We start from the raw sequence: 17574 nt of genomic DNA, 5'->3' as shown, positions 1-17574 counted from the left end.
ATAGTTGTCAAAATTTATTCAGCATTCCTAGGTGTTTAATACTGCATAGTTTTTCAGAACATCAAGGCTGTCATATTGCCAGAACAATTCTAAGTAACAGTTTTAAAGATATCATTTACATTATTCACTTCAATGTAATTGTTATTATTTTTATCATGAATCTAAAGAACAAAAACTGTCTAGAACTTATCCTGGTTATAAACTGTTCTTCACAAAGCATTAGTGAAATTGATGTATCTCAATTTAGGTGATACCAAATAATTATTTTTATTGATATTCTTTCCCACCAATTGAATTAAGCATTTCTTCTGACATTAGTATCCTATCTTGTATCAATAAATGTTTGGTTGTTTTTCTAACATTCGTTGAGTTATCATATTTTCTGTGAATATTCTCAATGTTCTGATTATGTGAGAGTCAGGACAGGCTAAACATTTGCTACATTAAGACCATGCATATGTACCCAGATGTAGCCCATTCCCTAGCTCTGGTCTTATAAATGCTGGTGATAAACCAGACAAACGAAAAAAAATGTTATATTTTTAAAATGTTTCTTGTGATGACATGCAGTATCTTAGATAAAAAATAAAATAACCAATAATGAATACCTGAGCAACATGTTAAAATGAATGTCTAAGACACAGTTGATACTAATTAAGAAATTAGGAAGTTAATTGCTTAGAATAATATTGGTTATCCTAGAAAATATATTTTCAACAGAAGCCAAATTTGGCAATACCAGTTTTGAAGTATTCACTGGACATGACATGGTTTAACATTATAATCATTTACCTTAACACCCCTTGTACTAATTTATATTTCATTAGCAACATTGTCTTTGTATTTTGACTTTCCAAGTAATTTCTTGCAAAGTAAATAAGTTGGCCAGTAAAACTGTTAAGTATTGTCTACCTAGCAGTTATATTTCTTTTTGTAAGTTATTAAATTAGCATTCAATTTTACATCAGTTCTATGAGTTTGGCTAATATGAGACAATATGAAAAAGATTGAAAAAATAAAAATTAATCCTGAAATACTGTGAACAAACATACTCTGGATGCTATATATATGTCACCAATTTGTCAGCTACTCCCTAGATGACCCCTTTTAGTTATATAAGCAGTTATTCATTTCCCTATTATTCATTGAATCATGCAACCATCCATCCCTTCCTCTATCCATTCATCCATCCATTCTTATGCTGAACCAGCAATTGTTAAGTATCATATATATATATATATGTATATATATATATGTTTCTTGTGATGACATGCAATTTCTTAGATAAAAAAATAAAATAACAAATAATGAATGTCTGTCTCAGCAACATGTTAAAATGAATGTTTAAGAGATATTTGATACTAATTAAGACTTTAGGGAGTTAATTGCTCAGAATAATATTGGTTATCTTAGAAAATATATACTATATTTATATATTTATATATATATATACACTATACACACACACAAAGCACAACAATGAAAAAAATGGTCACAAAAGAGTATAATCAGGTATTTTTAGTTTATCTTTAATATAAAGAAATAAATATTGGTTACTCTTTCAATATCATCACTTCTTTCACTTTATCTGAAATTATTATATCTGTGGCTGTGAGAGAGTAAGATTTGATCGTGGGCATATTTTTTAAATGGGAAAATAGAGTAAAAGTAAAAATTAAATGGATAAAAGTAAACAAAAGCAAAAAGTCACATCACAATAGCAATCATTTCTGATAGTCTTTCTTCATTTCAAAAATATATGTTGAATATCAACCATGTCCAAGGCATACTTTTAATTGCTGTACTTTCAAAAATTGTGTATCAGTGTTTTTGAACTTGGCACTTTCTTTTTTCTACAGCATATTCTAGATCATTATTTATTGCACATTGAATTTTTTATGTTAAATTTTAAATGACTTACAATAACCATTATTACGAATCTAAAGATTTTTCATTTTAAATTTATTTCTATTATATTAATTTAAGGTTTACAAGATGTATTGATATACATATATTATAAAATGATTACTATAGTCAAGCAAATTAACATATCCATCACCTTTCATTACCTTTTTCTGTGATGAGAGCACCTGAAATCTACAGTTGTCACAAATTTCAACATGTAATGCAATATTATTAGCTATATTCCTCATGCTGCACATCACATTTCCAGATGTATTCATCCTACATGGCTGCAAGTTTGTACTTTTTGACTTACTTCCTATTTCCACTTTCTCCCCTCCCCTGATAGACACTATCCAACTCTGTTTCTATGTATGCAAATTATCAAGATTCCATGTATAAGTCAAATCATGAAGTATTTTTCTTTTGGGGCCTGGCTCATTTCATTTAGTATATTACAGCACATTTACCAACAAATGGCACATCTATGTTTAGCAACTGAGTATTAATATTTAAAACATGTATATGCTCTGTAGACGTACACATTTCTATTATCTATGTATGTATCTATAAGGAGGACATATTTTTTAAAACATGAAGAACCAATGTTTGTTTTCCTGAGACATTGGATTTGTTCTCAGTGAAAATGGAATAAACCAAGAGGTATCTTGAAATGTAACTGGTCATGTTAATCATTAGCCCACATTTTGGATTTCCACAAATTATGGGATGTAAAACTACTGACCTGCTATTTAGAAGCATAGCTTACAGTTTTTTCAACTGTCTCATTAAAATATTTGATTGTCTTTATAAATACTGGCCATGTGTTAAGAATTTTTGATATTTATTTACACTTTAAAACTACAGAAGAAATATTTGCTATCTTCCTATTATAGTATAGAAATATTCCTACAAGTGTTGCAATTTTTACTCTAATGATTGATACTGTACAAACAGTAATTGACTGTTTTAAGATGTTTTACTAAACTGACCAATAAAAGTCCTAAGTATATTCTCAAACTAGCTTATTAAGGTAAATGGAACTAAATCAGCACATATAACAAAGGATCATTCAACATCAAAAGATCAAGGATTTTAATTTTATCCATACATACTGAGCATTTCCTACCTATAAGGCATAGTGCTAGGTAATGCAAGGAAGAACATAATATAAGCTTTGTTTTATGTTGAATTGAATATGATAGCTCATAAATGTAAATGACAGAAAAGAGGTATGACAAAAGGATAGTACAAAAGGATAGTGACAAAAGGATAGTACAGAAGAGGAAGGGATTAACTGTTTGGCACAACATAATCTTTAGGGAAGCAGGGTTTTGATTACAAACAGAAATTAACTGCATAAATGGGGGTGGTAAAAAAGAGTATTGGCAATAGAGTGAAATAGAATTGCATATTCAGAAAACTACACATAGTTAGTTATCCTGTAATTTAAAATGAAGATTTATAGCAATAGGTGGGAGATGAATATAAAATATAGAGATGTGATTCTGTAGGGTCATGTGACCCATAATACCTTTGTTACATGGACAGTGGCAAGCTACTGAAAGATTTTTTGAAACCAGAAACTATGATAAAAGCTGTAACTCACATAAACAATTGCTTCTCGCTTTAGGAAATATGTAATTTATATTTTCCAAATAAAAAAGAAAACAATTGAATCGTTCCAAAGTCATACAAATTTTATTTTTGGATGGGGCCTAAGGAGTATTCAAGGCCAATCTCCACTTTGTGCAGATAAAGAAATTAAGATTCTTAGAAACATAATGAGAATTTTAAGGTCTTACCACCAGCTAGGTGCAGAGCTGGACTGGAATACAAGTCTCTTAATTTTTCAGAGTTATTTGAAGATTCCAAATCACTGTGACTTTGGGAGATTGTTGCAAAATGTCATCACTTGGCACTGCTTGGTCCCAATCATCATTCTCCTATGATAGCTTTTATCTTTAGCTTTCGTTAATGCTGATTTTTAGGGTTTCTTGTCTTTCAGACGAATGTTTGTCATATGCTTGGTTAATAGGAGTAGCATTTGGTTTTTATGTGACTTCTTTTAATCTGAATCTGGTTGAAAACAAAGTGAATTCTGGTGACTATCTATGCCCCAGCTCCAGCATGGAAGTTCAAATACAGAATAGCTGTGTATTGGCGGAGTCGCAAGACTGAAACGAGATGCCAAAGGTCTGATGACAGAGTTAAAGTTTTTGGCTTATCTATGAAGGCAAATTAACACATGAGCTTTAAATGAAAAATACCCTATCTTCATGCAAAATGCAGCAATATCAATTACTAGGGTAAAGTCTATTCATATCTTATTTCAGAAGAAGGTGGGTTATTTTTCATTCTGGACGCACTGACTGTTATTCAATAACCTTGCTGAGTTTTGCCCTTACCTACATTTATCAACTATGAGAGTTGCTCAGAAAATAAGTTTATGAGGTTAATTACCAGCGCATTATGCAGAATGCAGAAAATTTGATGGTGGTTGAATATTATGCTGGCATAGGAGGGAACGTTTCAAAAAGCTCAGCTCTGATTATTTGTGATACGGTGTTTCCTTAATTAAGAATGGCTGTTTGTATACATATGCACTCACCACCCAAGGTACGTGCCAAGGTTTAATTTTTTTAACTCAACATTTCTTTCAGTTGCAAAAAATCAAGATAAATTTATTGAGTTGATGAAAAAATGCTAATACTTAATACTTTTAAATTGCTGTTTAAGAAAGAAGCTTTTCCACCAATCTAAGTGAACTTGAGTTTTAAAAGAAAATGTACTTATGTGTGTTTCTGAGTGTGTGTGTATTTGTGATTATATGATAATCATAGACTGCTCAGTTTTCCTCCAGAGCTGTTGGTATATCATTAAATTAGTCAACTAAGGCTTTCAGTTTTTACACTGATATTTAAATGGAATTTATATTTTAAACATTTGCTTAAGAGATGAGCATCAGTCTGCTTCTTGAGATTCATGAACTAATAACTTTCAGCATATTTTGAATAAAACAAAATGGAAAAGTGGAAGACTGAACAGAAGCATATGTATACCTAGCAATCTGTTGTGTTTATACAATTAACATTTTATGGACACCATTACCCTCCATTAGTTAAGCTTAACATATTTAATCAATCTTTGGAATTATTGAGCAAAAATCAGCCTTTTGTTTTTTTTTTTTTTTTTTTAAATTGAAAGTTTTAAATAGAGAAAAGAGGATTTTTTTTTTTTTTTTTTTAGACGGAGTCTCGCTCTGTCACCCAGGCTGGAGTGCAGTGGTGCAAACTCTGCTCACTGCAACCTCTGCCTCCTGAGTTCAAGTGATTTTCATGCCTCAGCCTCCCAAGTAGCTGGGATTACAGGTGTGCTCCACCATTTCCAGCTAATTTTTGTATTTTGAGTGGAGATGGGGTTTTGCCATGTTGGCCAGCCTCAAGTGATCCGGCAGCCTCATCTCTCATGGTGCTGGGATTACAGGCTTCAGCCACTATGTATGACCAAGAAGAGGATGTCTTTTTGTCATTTTTATAGTCCCAGGAAAATTGGGAGAATTCCTAGATAGCTATGGCTCACAACACCTTGTAAAATATGATGTACCAGAAATTATTTTTCTGTCTGAGAAAGTTTATTTTTTCTCATTTTCATTGTAGGTTATTTTTAGGTGCCATTCCATCCACCTAAAATTGTCTTTGCCTAGATCTTGAATAACTGACTCCTGGTTGTCTCTCAGGTCTCAGTTCAAATGGCCTCTCCTCAGAGAGGTTCTCCTGATAATCTAATCCACAGGATCCCATTCCCTAACATGAGTCACTGTCTCTCTATCCATATGTTTTTTCATGATCTCCATTATACTTAGAACTATCAGAAAATATCCATTTGCATTTCTGTTTACTTGGTGATTGTTTGTCTTCTGTTTCTAAAATGTACGGACTTTTGTAGTTTCTAAAATGTAAGGACTTTTGTAGTCCCTGTAACCACCATATTCCCATTATTTAGAATGGGAGTACTGTAGTTCAAAAGCATTGGTTGAATAGAAGAAAGAACAAAGGAGAACTTCTTATATGTGGTGTTTTCCATAATACATCCAATAAGTAATTTAAGTGTGTGAAACAGGCTAGGTATGATGATTAATGGGGATTAGTGGAAGGTGTAAAGACTGTGATGAAATGCAGAACATCTGCCTCATCTAAACTCAGCTCTGTTATTATGATGCATTTGGACTCCCAAATCCTAGATTTTATGTGTAACTCATGACTTTTAATGTTGGAAAAATAAGTGTTTGAACTCTTACTGGCCAAAAAACTATGTCCTTGTGCCATTTAAATCTCTCTGAGCCTCTTGTTGGCAACCACAGCTATAAAATTAAATATGACAGTGGACAGAGGATTAAAAAATGTGAGGAATTTGGATAGGACATGTCATTCCAAATAATTTATATATTACATTATATTTCCATCCATAAAGATAAATTCAGTTGTAAGAGAAACCCAAAAATAATAGTGGTTTAAATAAGATAGAAGTTTAATTTTATCTCATAATGAGACATGGTATCTTGACTTTGTAGATTTAGTTACTTCACCATTCTTACAAATGAGTTTTGTTTCATGGTCCTCAGTAACTGCTTCATCTCAAGCCATCCGTCTCTACTCCAATGAGCAGAATGAAGGAAGGGAATGGCAGAAAAGTGATAAAGAATGTTCATTATTCAATTCTTAAGAAACTTCCCTGCAATCTAAGATATATATTCTATATAATTCTAAGATACATATTCTCTACAAATTTAAATTATTTATTCAGAAAATATTTACTGAGAGGAATTGAGTATGAATACATGACACTTTTTAAATTTGTCCTCTAGCATGTAGTAATAGAAGGCATTGTTCTGAAAGATGAGGAAACACCAGTGAACAAAACCATATCTGCCTTCATGGAATTTATGTGCAGGCAGAAGAAAGAAAAAAATAAAAATGACATGGAAGTAAAATATATGTTATATACAGGTGGATAAATTCAGTGATATATCCTGTCATACATGTGCAGAGGCAAGCCTGGGGTGCACAAGGAATAAACCATTGCAATAATCCAAGTAGGAAGTATTGAGGGCCCATATTTGCAGGACAACCGGAGAAGTATTTTTGAGGTGGAATCAGCAGGGTACAGTAGTCAGCTGAAGAGAACAGATGTCTGAATTTTTCATATCACGATTCTCCTTGTAATATAAACATTTTTCTTTTAAAAAATTACTGCAAGTGGACTCTTTGGAACAACACTTCTTTATTTTTAGTGCTTTTAATGGTTGTAGGGAAAAGATCTTTAGAGAAACAGGACAAAAAAAAAGAGTAAATGATCTTTCTAGTCTTATGCTTTGCCATGAATACTGTCCCATCTGGCCCCTGCAATCTCCATCTCTACTACTGAAACGATATTCCATAAAGCATTTATGAGTTCCAGCTTTAGCGTACGGGAGTCTGTGACCTACAAATTGGCAAGGCAGACCACTATAGGCGGAATAATCATGTATTTTTAAAAACTGGCATCTTTCAATTGTGAGAAAAAATGATAGTGTGAATTAGACCATATGCCTGTTCTCTGAATGTAATTATTACTGGCTCTAGCTAACATCCCCTAAATCTCAAATACAAACTAAAGAAGATCTATGGTTTTGATACATGCTGAGAAACTTTCAATGATATAACAAAGCATCTGAATTGGGAAGCAGGAAAAAGCTTTAACTCTTTTGCTTAATATGATGTAATTTAGTAAATATCTTGTGTATGGTATAAGATGTAAAGGTGTGTGTTTTAGGGATATGTTTCTGGTTGATGAACTGAAAAGTAAAGGGAACAAAAAACAGTTATTTAACTGGTTAAATGACTCTACAAGATACCAGGCTATAATTTTAACTGGCATTATCACTCAGATGACCTTGGCTGACAATACTGTATGTTATGGTATTGCTTAGACATATCTTAAAGAAGGCCATCAAGCCTCAAAATAGTAAAAATATCCAGAACAGAAAAAAAATCCAACAACATGTAAAGCTCAAGCTCAACTTTGGGATAAGATGTGATATGGTTTGGCTGTGTCCCCACCCAAATCTCATCTTGAATTGTAGTTCCCATCTTCCCCACGAGTCATGGGAGGGACCCAGTGGGAGGTAATTGAATCATGGGAGCAGCTACCTCCATGCTATTCTCCTGATAGTTCTCATGAGATCTGATGGTTTTATAAGGGACTTTTCCCCCTTTTGCTTGGCACTTCTCCTTCCTGCCACCATGTGAAGAAGGCCATGTTTGCTTCCCCTTCTGCCATGATTGTTTCCTGAGGCCTCCCCAGCCATGCGGAACTGTAAGTTGAGCCTCTTTTCTTTATAAATTACTTAGTCTCAGGCAGTTCTTTATAGCAGCATAAGAACGGACTAATACAAGATGGTTTTGAATCTTCAAAACAAGCTGCTCTACTTTCATCTGTACAATATCAACAGAAAAGTGTAGTAGAAAACTAAATGAAAATAATCAGAGACACCTGGCTGTTTACAGCTGGTACATTTATTCCCCTTTCTTGTGATCCTAAAAATGTTTTTAAGTTTCCTGTGCCTCAGTTTCTGTATTTATTGACTGAATATTACATTTCAAAAAATACTAAAAATGTAAAATTACATTTATAGGGTGCTGAGTCTCCAACAAGAAAAAGTAAATGTTTCAATCCACTTGTTCCTAGTTCTTGCCTTTGTAACAAATAGAAGTTAAAAATATAATTTTTCAGGAAAAGAGGAAAATTCCCATGCAGTTTGTCCACCCCTGATTTTGGCCATATTTATTTTGATGGGAGTTTCTAGGGGAGGGGAAAAACATATGCTTATGCTATTTTGTATAGGTAGAGCTGTTTGATATGTAATAAAGAAGTAGATTGAAGATGACATGTGAAGGATCATGAAAAAGTGTCCTAGCCAGAATACAATTCTCTTAGCTAGCCTTGGTGACTGAAAAACCACTGCTAGGACTATTCTCATAAGCTGGAGTAAAGAATCATAAAATTAGTCTTAATCAAATGAAAGCAATCACCTTATTTAAGACCTCATTGATCTCCTTTAATTTTGATATATGTTAATTCATGAGAACTAGAAACCATTTGTCAGAGAACACAATTTCTTTCTAACCAGCTTAACTTTCTCCATCCTCCATAAACCCTCTCACAAGAGCTCAGGTTATCTCTGTGGTAGACATAAGAAAGATTTTTGTTGCTGCCTCTTCCTATCTCAAACTATTGCCTTCTTCTCCCTGCCCGTTTCCATCTTTTCTTACCACTCTTCATTTCTTAACAACTTTTAATCTAGTTTCTACCTATATAACACTACTGAAACATGCTCATTAATATACCCCTTTCTTTGTAAATCTTACATCTTTTATGCTGCATTCTCCCTATAGCCTCACTAGCATTGAGCAAATTAAATGTCCTTCTTTACTTGAAGTTCATTTCTCTTTTTGCCTCTGTGGCCCTGAATACTCTCATTCACCTTATACTTCTTTGGATACTCTTTCTGTCTCTTTAGATGGTTCTCCCTTCTCCTGACCCCTAAATTTAGAATTTCCCAAATCCAATTTTACTTCTTAACATTTGAAGATTAGGGCTAACTATTGCAAGACATTCTTTCTAGACTGGCTGCAGCAAAGCTTCATAGAAACTGGTACACTGAATGCTTAAGGCAATCAATCTTGGCAGTGCTACAATGTCAGTTCAGGGCAAGGTTCTGCCAGGCTGCATAGCTGTAACTAGAGGACTTGGGCCCCACACCTTGATCATGCTGGTGGTGGGGATAAGACTCCCACAACCACAAATACTGGAGTGATAGATCAGCACTCCACTAGCCTTATAGCTGTAGTCTCAAGGCTTGGACCTGGTTTCCTGATTGCTCCAGGGGAGGGAGACTCTGGTGCTCTCTCAACCAAAGAGTGCTTAGATGTTGGACTACATTTGAGCCCAGGTTCTGCGATGTCATACCAGTATTGAATCTCAGTTCCTAATCATGCCATGAAAGATGGGTACCTCCCCAGTCAAGGAGCTTAGAAGCCCCCAGGCCAAGGGTCAGGTTCCTCTCTAGAAGTCTAATATATCTTTATGTGCTGCCACAGACGCAAAGAGCCAGAATCATGTGTACCTACTGTCACTGCTTTCATTTCTGCGACTTTTCCCCACTAATGGTATTCCAGAAGGCTGGTGTGTGTGCTTTCTAATAATTCTTCTTAGCTTGATTCACAGCCTTCTTTTTCTCAAGGTGTTTACCCACTTTCAAGACTCTTTATTTACACTGAGTTCAGTGGCAGAGAGTCCAGTTTATTACATCTTGTGTCACCACTCCCTAGCATGAAGGCTGCTAAAGGTAATCATTTTGCTCTACCAAACTCTACAAGCAGCCAGCAGGAAGTCATGGGCATTTTTTGAGTAGGATAATAACATCATCAAAGCAGTGTTTTAGACGCATTTTCTCTTTAAAAATGGCTCCCTTTGTTTTCCTTCTGTCTTTGTGAAGAATATAATCATTGACTGTCACCCAAGCCCAATACCTTGGAGTCATTTCTGAATCTTCAATCTGTCAGATTTTATGCTAGTGACAATGGGAGGATGAGGGGATATAATATTAGTTACAAATTTTGATTACTCCACATTACCAGTTCCTCTTGGATGTCGTGTAAACTCTGGGCAGGAACCAAACTACCAAACAGCTCTGTAGTAGTAGCTTTTCATATTATTGTTGTTATTAAACTATTTCTTTTGTAAATGCCTTGTCTCCTCATCTAAATTAAAAGCTCTCTAAGGGCGGTGACCCTATTCTGCAGTACCTACACAGTTTTGGGCATAACTACTGCTGAGGAAATATTGGCCAAATTTGATTAGATGATGATAATGCCAAGGTCAGTCATCCTTCAGTTACATAGAAGAACAAAAACACGAGGAGGAGAGAAGCATCACAGGGTAATCACGAGTAAAAAGGAGCTAGGAGATGTTGAAAGACTGTCATCCATCTCCCAATTTTCATTAGATAAGGTCTTAAAGAGTTTAATGCCACCTTTACAAATTATCATAAACATACATCGTTTTCAGCTATACTCCAGACAACTGATGCTTTCTAGCGTGATGGCAAGGTGTTCTCTAATTAAACCAAGGAAATCCTCTGTTTTTCCTGCTGAAAACCATAGGAAAGGTAAACATGGAAATATTTATTATGTTCCCTGACACACATAGAATTATTCTGAGGTAATTTGTAGACAAAATACGCATACAAAATAAGTCTATGTTTCTGTGACGGGCAACAGCTTCTACAAATGTCCGACCTTGTTTGCAGGGTTCGGGACAGCATTACCAGATCTTCCAATCTGAAATTAACACCATCCATCTACGCACCAGCAAGTGTCTAGAGAGGCGGTACCCAGAGAATCAGCTTGCAGACTGAGTGGGAATTGAAGGCCCAGGTTACCTGGGTCTGAGGAGGAAAATTTGTTTTTATGCGCTCATCAGGCCAATGCCTATTCCATCAGCAATTTCATTTTGTGAACTTGTTAAGAAATGTATTGGTATTACACAAAATGTTTAACAAAAGAGCTCTGAATTTAGCTGTGGAGATTTCAGCATTATTATGCTTATGCAGAACTATACCATCTATTTAAAAATAAAATTCAGCATGTGGAGATAATGTCGCATCGTTCCACATTCCTTTTCTTCTTGTCTCAAAGTTCCAGTGCAAGGCTTTTTCATCTGTCGTTTTCTGTGTATGTGCATCTTTGTGTTTTATGTGGTTTCTGTAGCTCAGCAACAACGTACTTATGCCTTTGATGGCATTTTCTCTACTCTCCTTCTTTAAGAGAGTTCGTATTATAATAGGCAAACCTAAAAAAATTAGAATCCCTCAGAGGAGACTCTGTTAACTGATCCCCTTTATACTTCTGTAGCTTCATCAGCCACCAGCCACTCCTCATGTTGAACCTTCTATTCTAGAACTGGAATTATATGTAGTTCTCTCAAACACTGGGCCTTCACACACCTATATGTCTTTGCATTTGCTATTTCGTCTGGCTACATATTGCCTGTACAAATAATAAAATCATAAATTGTATCTGGCTTGAAAGTGATACTTTGATATATGAAGATTCCTAATCTTTATTATGAAAGGAGGAAGGAGAAAGGAAAAAATGGTGTAAAGGTATAGAGTCTTTTTCCTCTGAGGTTATGGAAGAAATTTTTACTTTGCCACTTTCCTCTGTGCAAGTTATGAAGCCTCTCTGAGTCTTAGTTTCTCATCTGAAAAAATGAGGATCATAATATACATGTCATGTGGTTGTTATGAAGATTAAATAAGGTCATATGAAATGTTATGGACAAAGTAAATAGTAGTTTTTTGTTTATTTCAGACCAGCATTTATATGACTTTTAGACTTTCTCTCAGCTAGGGCTCTTATGATTCTGTGAGTATTAATTTTTTTCTTTAGGGCTGTCTAAGAATAGGTATCAAGAGACATTAATCTCCTATATATTTATTTTTTGTATATGTCTTCTTGAGGCTTATCTAAATTAATATTATTCACTCTTAAAAGAAGAAAAACATTCAATTACATTTAAGAGCTTTAGCAAACATGTATAGGGTAGGGGTGGGGGTACTGTCAGAATTTAGAGACCTTAGTACAACTGTATTTCACAGGAAGAAAGTCAGCGAACAGGCCCTTCTCCATCTTCCTCCCTCCAGAATCACAACATCCTTTCTTATTTTTCTGTGTGCTCATTCTCCATTCTGCTCTCTGTAGATAAGTTTCTTTCATACCCTTTGTGATGTCTGTTCTACTGTGATTTCAGCTCCTCTGCATCTCTTTGTTGTAACTTTATAGCTGTAGTGTTTAACAGCAGAAGACCCCGAGTGTCTTTGTCCCCTAGTTCACATTCTCATTAGCTAGGTTGTCATCTTTGTTCCAGCCTGCTCTGGCCAAGGAAGTTAGCATTACAGCTGGTGGAATATGTCCCCTGGTGGATGGACACTCCACACCCCGATAGCAGTGTCGTGGAAGACAATTTGGGTCTGAAGCCAAAGGATAGCAACTTTGTTAAAGGGTTTACTTTTAAATCTTACTAGGGTTTGAGGCTACCTGAAACCCAGATGAAGTTCCCAAGATCTATCAGAGGATTTGGCTGGATTAGAAACAGGATAGAGAGCAGGTCTAATGATTGACCTCAGGTTTTGGATTTGGCAAACTTTTCTTGTCTTATTTGGTTTCCAATCCACTTTCCAGAAACCATTCTTCTGTAAACAGTCCTCCCATCTTGTCTCATCTAGATTTTCTGGGGTTACTGAAGCTTCAGGTCAGAGGAAGGATGGAATAAGAACACACAGCACCTGTGGTTTCCAGTTTCTCCCCCAGGTTTGATCTACAGTTTTCAAATAGGTGTTGTGTAAATGGAAGTGCAAATTAAATGAGATACTCTACTAGAAAAATAGTGTCACAGGTAAGTGACAAAAATTTTCTACTGACTTGGCTGTGGCAGACATTGTGGCTGTCTGCCAACATCACCTTCACCACTTTCCTGTTTTGTTATCCTCATGGAAGGTGGATGAGATTGACTCACTGCAGTATCTGCGTAGGTGAGGTCAGACTTGTTAAAGCCACAGGGCCATAGTTATTGCTTTAGGAAATCTGGTTCTAAGCTCATCAGCTATGGAAATCCTCTGGCCACAGAAATTATGTAAAAATGAACATTTCACTGAATTTAGTAAATATGTAGCATCTTGTAGGGAAAATACTTTTCTAACAGGTTTACGAAAAAGGAAGATCTGTCCTTGCCTTGGACAAGGAAATATGTAAATCAGATTGCAACTGGCCATCTTAGTACCATAAGAGAGCAAGTTTTTATATGAAACTTTTTGTTATGGAAATCAGATTAGAGAAATCAAAACAATGTGAATATTAATGACTTTATAGGCTGCATAAGTGAAACAAATCTAATGCTCTTTTAATGTTTGTACTTTTTGTCTATATAAATCCATAAATTATCTCTGTTATTTAAGTCATTTGTAGTAATTTGTTTTTTTGTTTGTACTAAAAACAATTTCAGCTGATACCCTGGCATTAACATGCACACATGCACGCACACACACACACACACCAGTTGTTGGGTTATACAATTCTGATATTACCAAGTATTCTATCTTTAGGCATGGCTGCATTATAGGAACTCAAATGATTACATCAGGATTTGTTTTGTCTCTCTTGAGTCTTTCTTCCATTTAATTGGGTTCATTTTGTGGTTTCATGCAATAGTTCCTAGAAACTCTATCCTCACCCCACCACAGTCCAAAAATCGCTATTTATTTCATGAATTCTCAGCCTCAAATCCCAAGGAAAAGACAAGGAATTTTTTCCCAGAAATCCCAGCCAACACCTTATTGTTTCTCATTTACCCTGATTGCATCTCAAACCTCTCATTGAATAATCAGTGTGAACCTAAAAATATGCTACTCAGTCAAATGTCTACCTCTGAAGAAAGGGGTGGAGTAAACTATCCCCAACTGAACATGGTAAAAGTAAAGCGAGGAGTGGTACTCCAGAGGAAAATTTGATGTGGTTATCAGATGAATGGATAAAATCTGGGCAGGTACAAAAATAGATATCTACTAAAGATACCATCACATCAAATCAAGCTTCATTAAAATAAAAAGTTAAATGTTTAATAAAGGTTATCAATAGCTTCAGCATTAAAAATGAAGACTGAAACAATTTAAGTAATTTTTCCAAGGTCATATCCAGTGAATTACAAATTAATTGAGAGTAGAATCCAGAACATCTCCTTCTTAGTCTCAATCTGTTCATAAAAATGGAAAGGAGGCATATTATTCCATTTTCACACTGCTATAAGGAAATACCCAAGACTGGGTAATTTATAAAGGAAAGAGTTTTAATTGACTCACGGTTCTTTATGGCTTGGGAGGGCTCAAGAAACTTACAATTATGGCAGAAGGTGAAGCAGGGACATCTTACGTGGCAGCAGGAGAGGGAGAACAGTGAGTGAAAGAGGAACTTGCCAAACACTTATAAAACCACCAGATCTAGTGAGAACTCATTATTATGAGAACAGCGTGAAGGAAACCACCCACATGAATCTACTCACCTCCCACCAGGTTCTCCCCTCAACATCTGGGAGATTACAATTCAAGCTGAAATTTGTGTGGGGACACAAAGCCTAACCATATCAGGAGATATATCAAAAAGAAAAAAAGTTAAGTGCCTCGGTCAGGTTTTTTACATGGTATAATTTTGGGGCCACTAACCTACTGGGAGAAGGGTAAAATTTTGTCTCTTCATTTTAGGACAAATAAAATAGATGCTCATAGTTAACACAAAGTTATAATTTAAGGAGAAAATCACTTCAACTATGTCAGAGCATATCTCTGTGAATGCCCTTTCTCTATTTCTTGGCAGGTCTGCATTCTAATTCATTTAATTATTAGATTCTTACATGGATTTCCCCTGCTGCCTGGTACTCATCAGGAATAAAGGAAGTTAATTTGATCCTGCAAGAATATTTTCTACCACAGGAAGAATTAAATACAAGTCAATGACTTACATCTGTCTTAGCAGAGCATCTGAAATCCTGATCTCATCTAAAAAGGCAAGAAGAGGAAGGGAAACATGTCCATGGCCTGTCATTTTCCCGGATAAGGAATCACTTTTCGTGTAACCACCTTCCAATGAACATGTAAATGAAAAGCAAAAGAAAGAAGCAAAGACAGCTAAACAATGACTATAGGCTTGAGAGCTTAGATTCAGAGAGGAATAAGGAGGAAAAATAAAATATCTGTCAAGTTCAAGGGCTTCGATACAAGGGCCAGTAAGACAGATTCTGAAGCCATGAGCCTTTCCATTAGCTTCCAAAGCTACAGCTTACATTTCTTATCTGACACTGGCAGCAGGAACTCTTAAGTATTTTATAGGCTACTCACATGTTAGATTCCCAAAGAGCTTTTGAAAGTATCATAAAGGTTGTAATAAAACATATTTTTATATAGAATAGGTCAGAGGTTCTATTTAAAATTCCTTTCAATATAAAATGAACATGAGGCATTCTCAGATAGAAACTCTACATAGAGTAGACAGAGAATGTCTAACATAATGACACCAGATTTTGTCCCAACAGAGGGGTCAAAAATAGCTGCAGTGTAGTACCTCAGGAGCAGTAATTTTATATTACCAACATTCCGTTAGTAGTACCATGTAGGGGATTTGATTGAAAGCAGAGAGAAAATAGCCCTTCAGTTATTGGCCTTATGTCTTATTCATGTGTAAAAGAAGAGGTATGCAGTGGTTATAGGGAGTGGTAGACAGAAAAAAAAGAAACACAAGATAGTATGAATTTCCAGCCATGTTAACATGAAGAGAAGTCATTTATTAATGCATTTATTCATTCATAATTCTTCAAATATTTCTGAATGTTTCCTGTCAGCCAAACTGTAGTATTACTCATTTGATTCTTCTGGAAGCACTCTTGCAGAACATGAAGTGTATTCATTGAAAGAAAGATTAGAAAAATGTAAAAAAAAATCACCTAAGCAATTGTGTGCATATATACATATAATTTGAAAAATTATTTTTTAAGTTTTTATTTAGATATAATTTTAAATTCCAAAGGTGTTACATAAAGAGGTCAAAGAGTTACTTCTAGGAATGTATGTTAAATAGAAGGAAATAATCAGGCACACGAGCCCCTATTTATTAATAAAGATACTCATTTCAGTCTTATTTCTGACAGTAAACTTGTGAAAATAATCTAAATGAATATCAGTTGAGGGCTAGTTAAATTAAGATGTGTTTATATTATCAAATACTGTATAGTCATTAAAATCACGGTCTCAAAAATTTAATAATTATTTCTACGTCGTAACCTGAATTTTATGATGTATGTTCACAGATATATATAAAATTTAATGGAGGTTTATACCCAAACAGCGATTATTCCTAAGTGATAACTATGAATTTCCTGCATAGTATGTCTCAGTAATTTGAGCTTTGTCAGACAAAAAGCAGGATTTGAGGCATGAGTATCAAGGAAACATTAAATCTGAACTGACCCTCAAAACTTTTGTATTATCCCAAAGTACAGATCTTTAAGGCTAAGTTAGTCTGTGTAACTCACAAGAGTTTAAAACTGTGCTCTGAGTAATTCACCATTTAAATTACCTTTAGTTTGACAGAGTAAAGATTATTTATGTGGCAGCAAATGAGACTGGCTTTTCTTCAAGACTCCAACTCTTAAAGTGGAGGTACTGTCAACCTTGCTCTGAGTTGACACCACCAGGCCCCAGGCCAATTTCCACATAGCTTGGGGCTGGGGTTTGTATCTCAAAGTCTATAACAAATGTGCAAGCTCTTCTCCAAGGCTTAAAGGAATGGAAATGCTGAGAGGTAAGTAGACCCAGATTCCTGTAAGAGCCATGGAGACAAAGGATATTAAGGAGACAAGAACAACACAATTTATAAATAAGGCCAAGCTTTATATTGTATAAAATCAGAGAGAACTGGGTAGAATATTAGAAACACAGTTGTAAGAAGATGCCTACGATGTCATGTAAATTTTCCTCCTTACTGGTTACCTCAGTTTAAAAGTAGAGCATTAAGGCAGACTCTC

General features: G+C 35.0%; 1 non-coding gene across 1 annotated transcript; it reads left to right on the top strand.

Annotated features, from left to right (window-relative positions):
- The first annotated feature begins 382 nt into the window (after nucleotides 1-382).
- LOC116463065 (small nucleolar RNA SNORA72) lies at nucleotides 383-514 on the top strand. Its single transcript, XR_004246538.1, has one exon. It is a non-coding gene; the product is annotated as a small nucleolar RNA SNORA72 (small nucleolar RNA).
- The last annotated feature ends 17060 nt before the right edge of the window (nucleotides 515-17574 follow it).

This window comes from Hylobates moloch, unplaced genomic scaffold, assembly GCF_009828535.3.
Source record: "Hylobates moloch isolate HMO894 unplaced genomic scaffold, HMol_V3 SCAFFOLD_24, whole genome shotgun sequence".
Taxonomy (NCBI): domain Eukaryota; kingdom Metazoa; phylum Chordata; class Mammalia; order Primates; family Hylobatidae; genus Hylobates; species Hylobates moloch.
The sequence above is the reverse complement of the archived record's forward strand: the minus strand, read 5'-3'. Positions and strand labels throughout refer to the sequence as shown.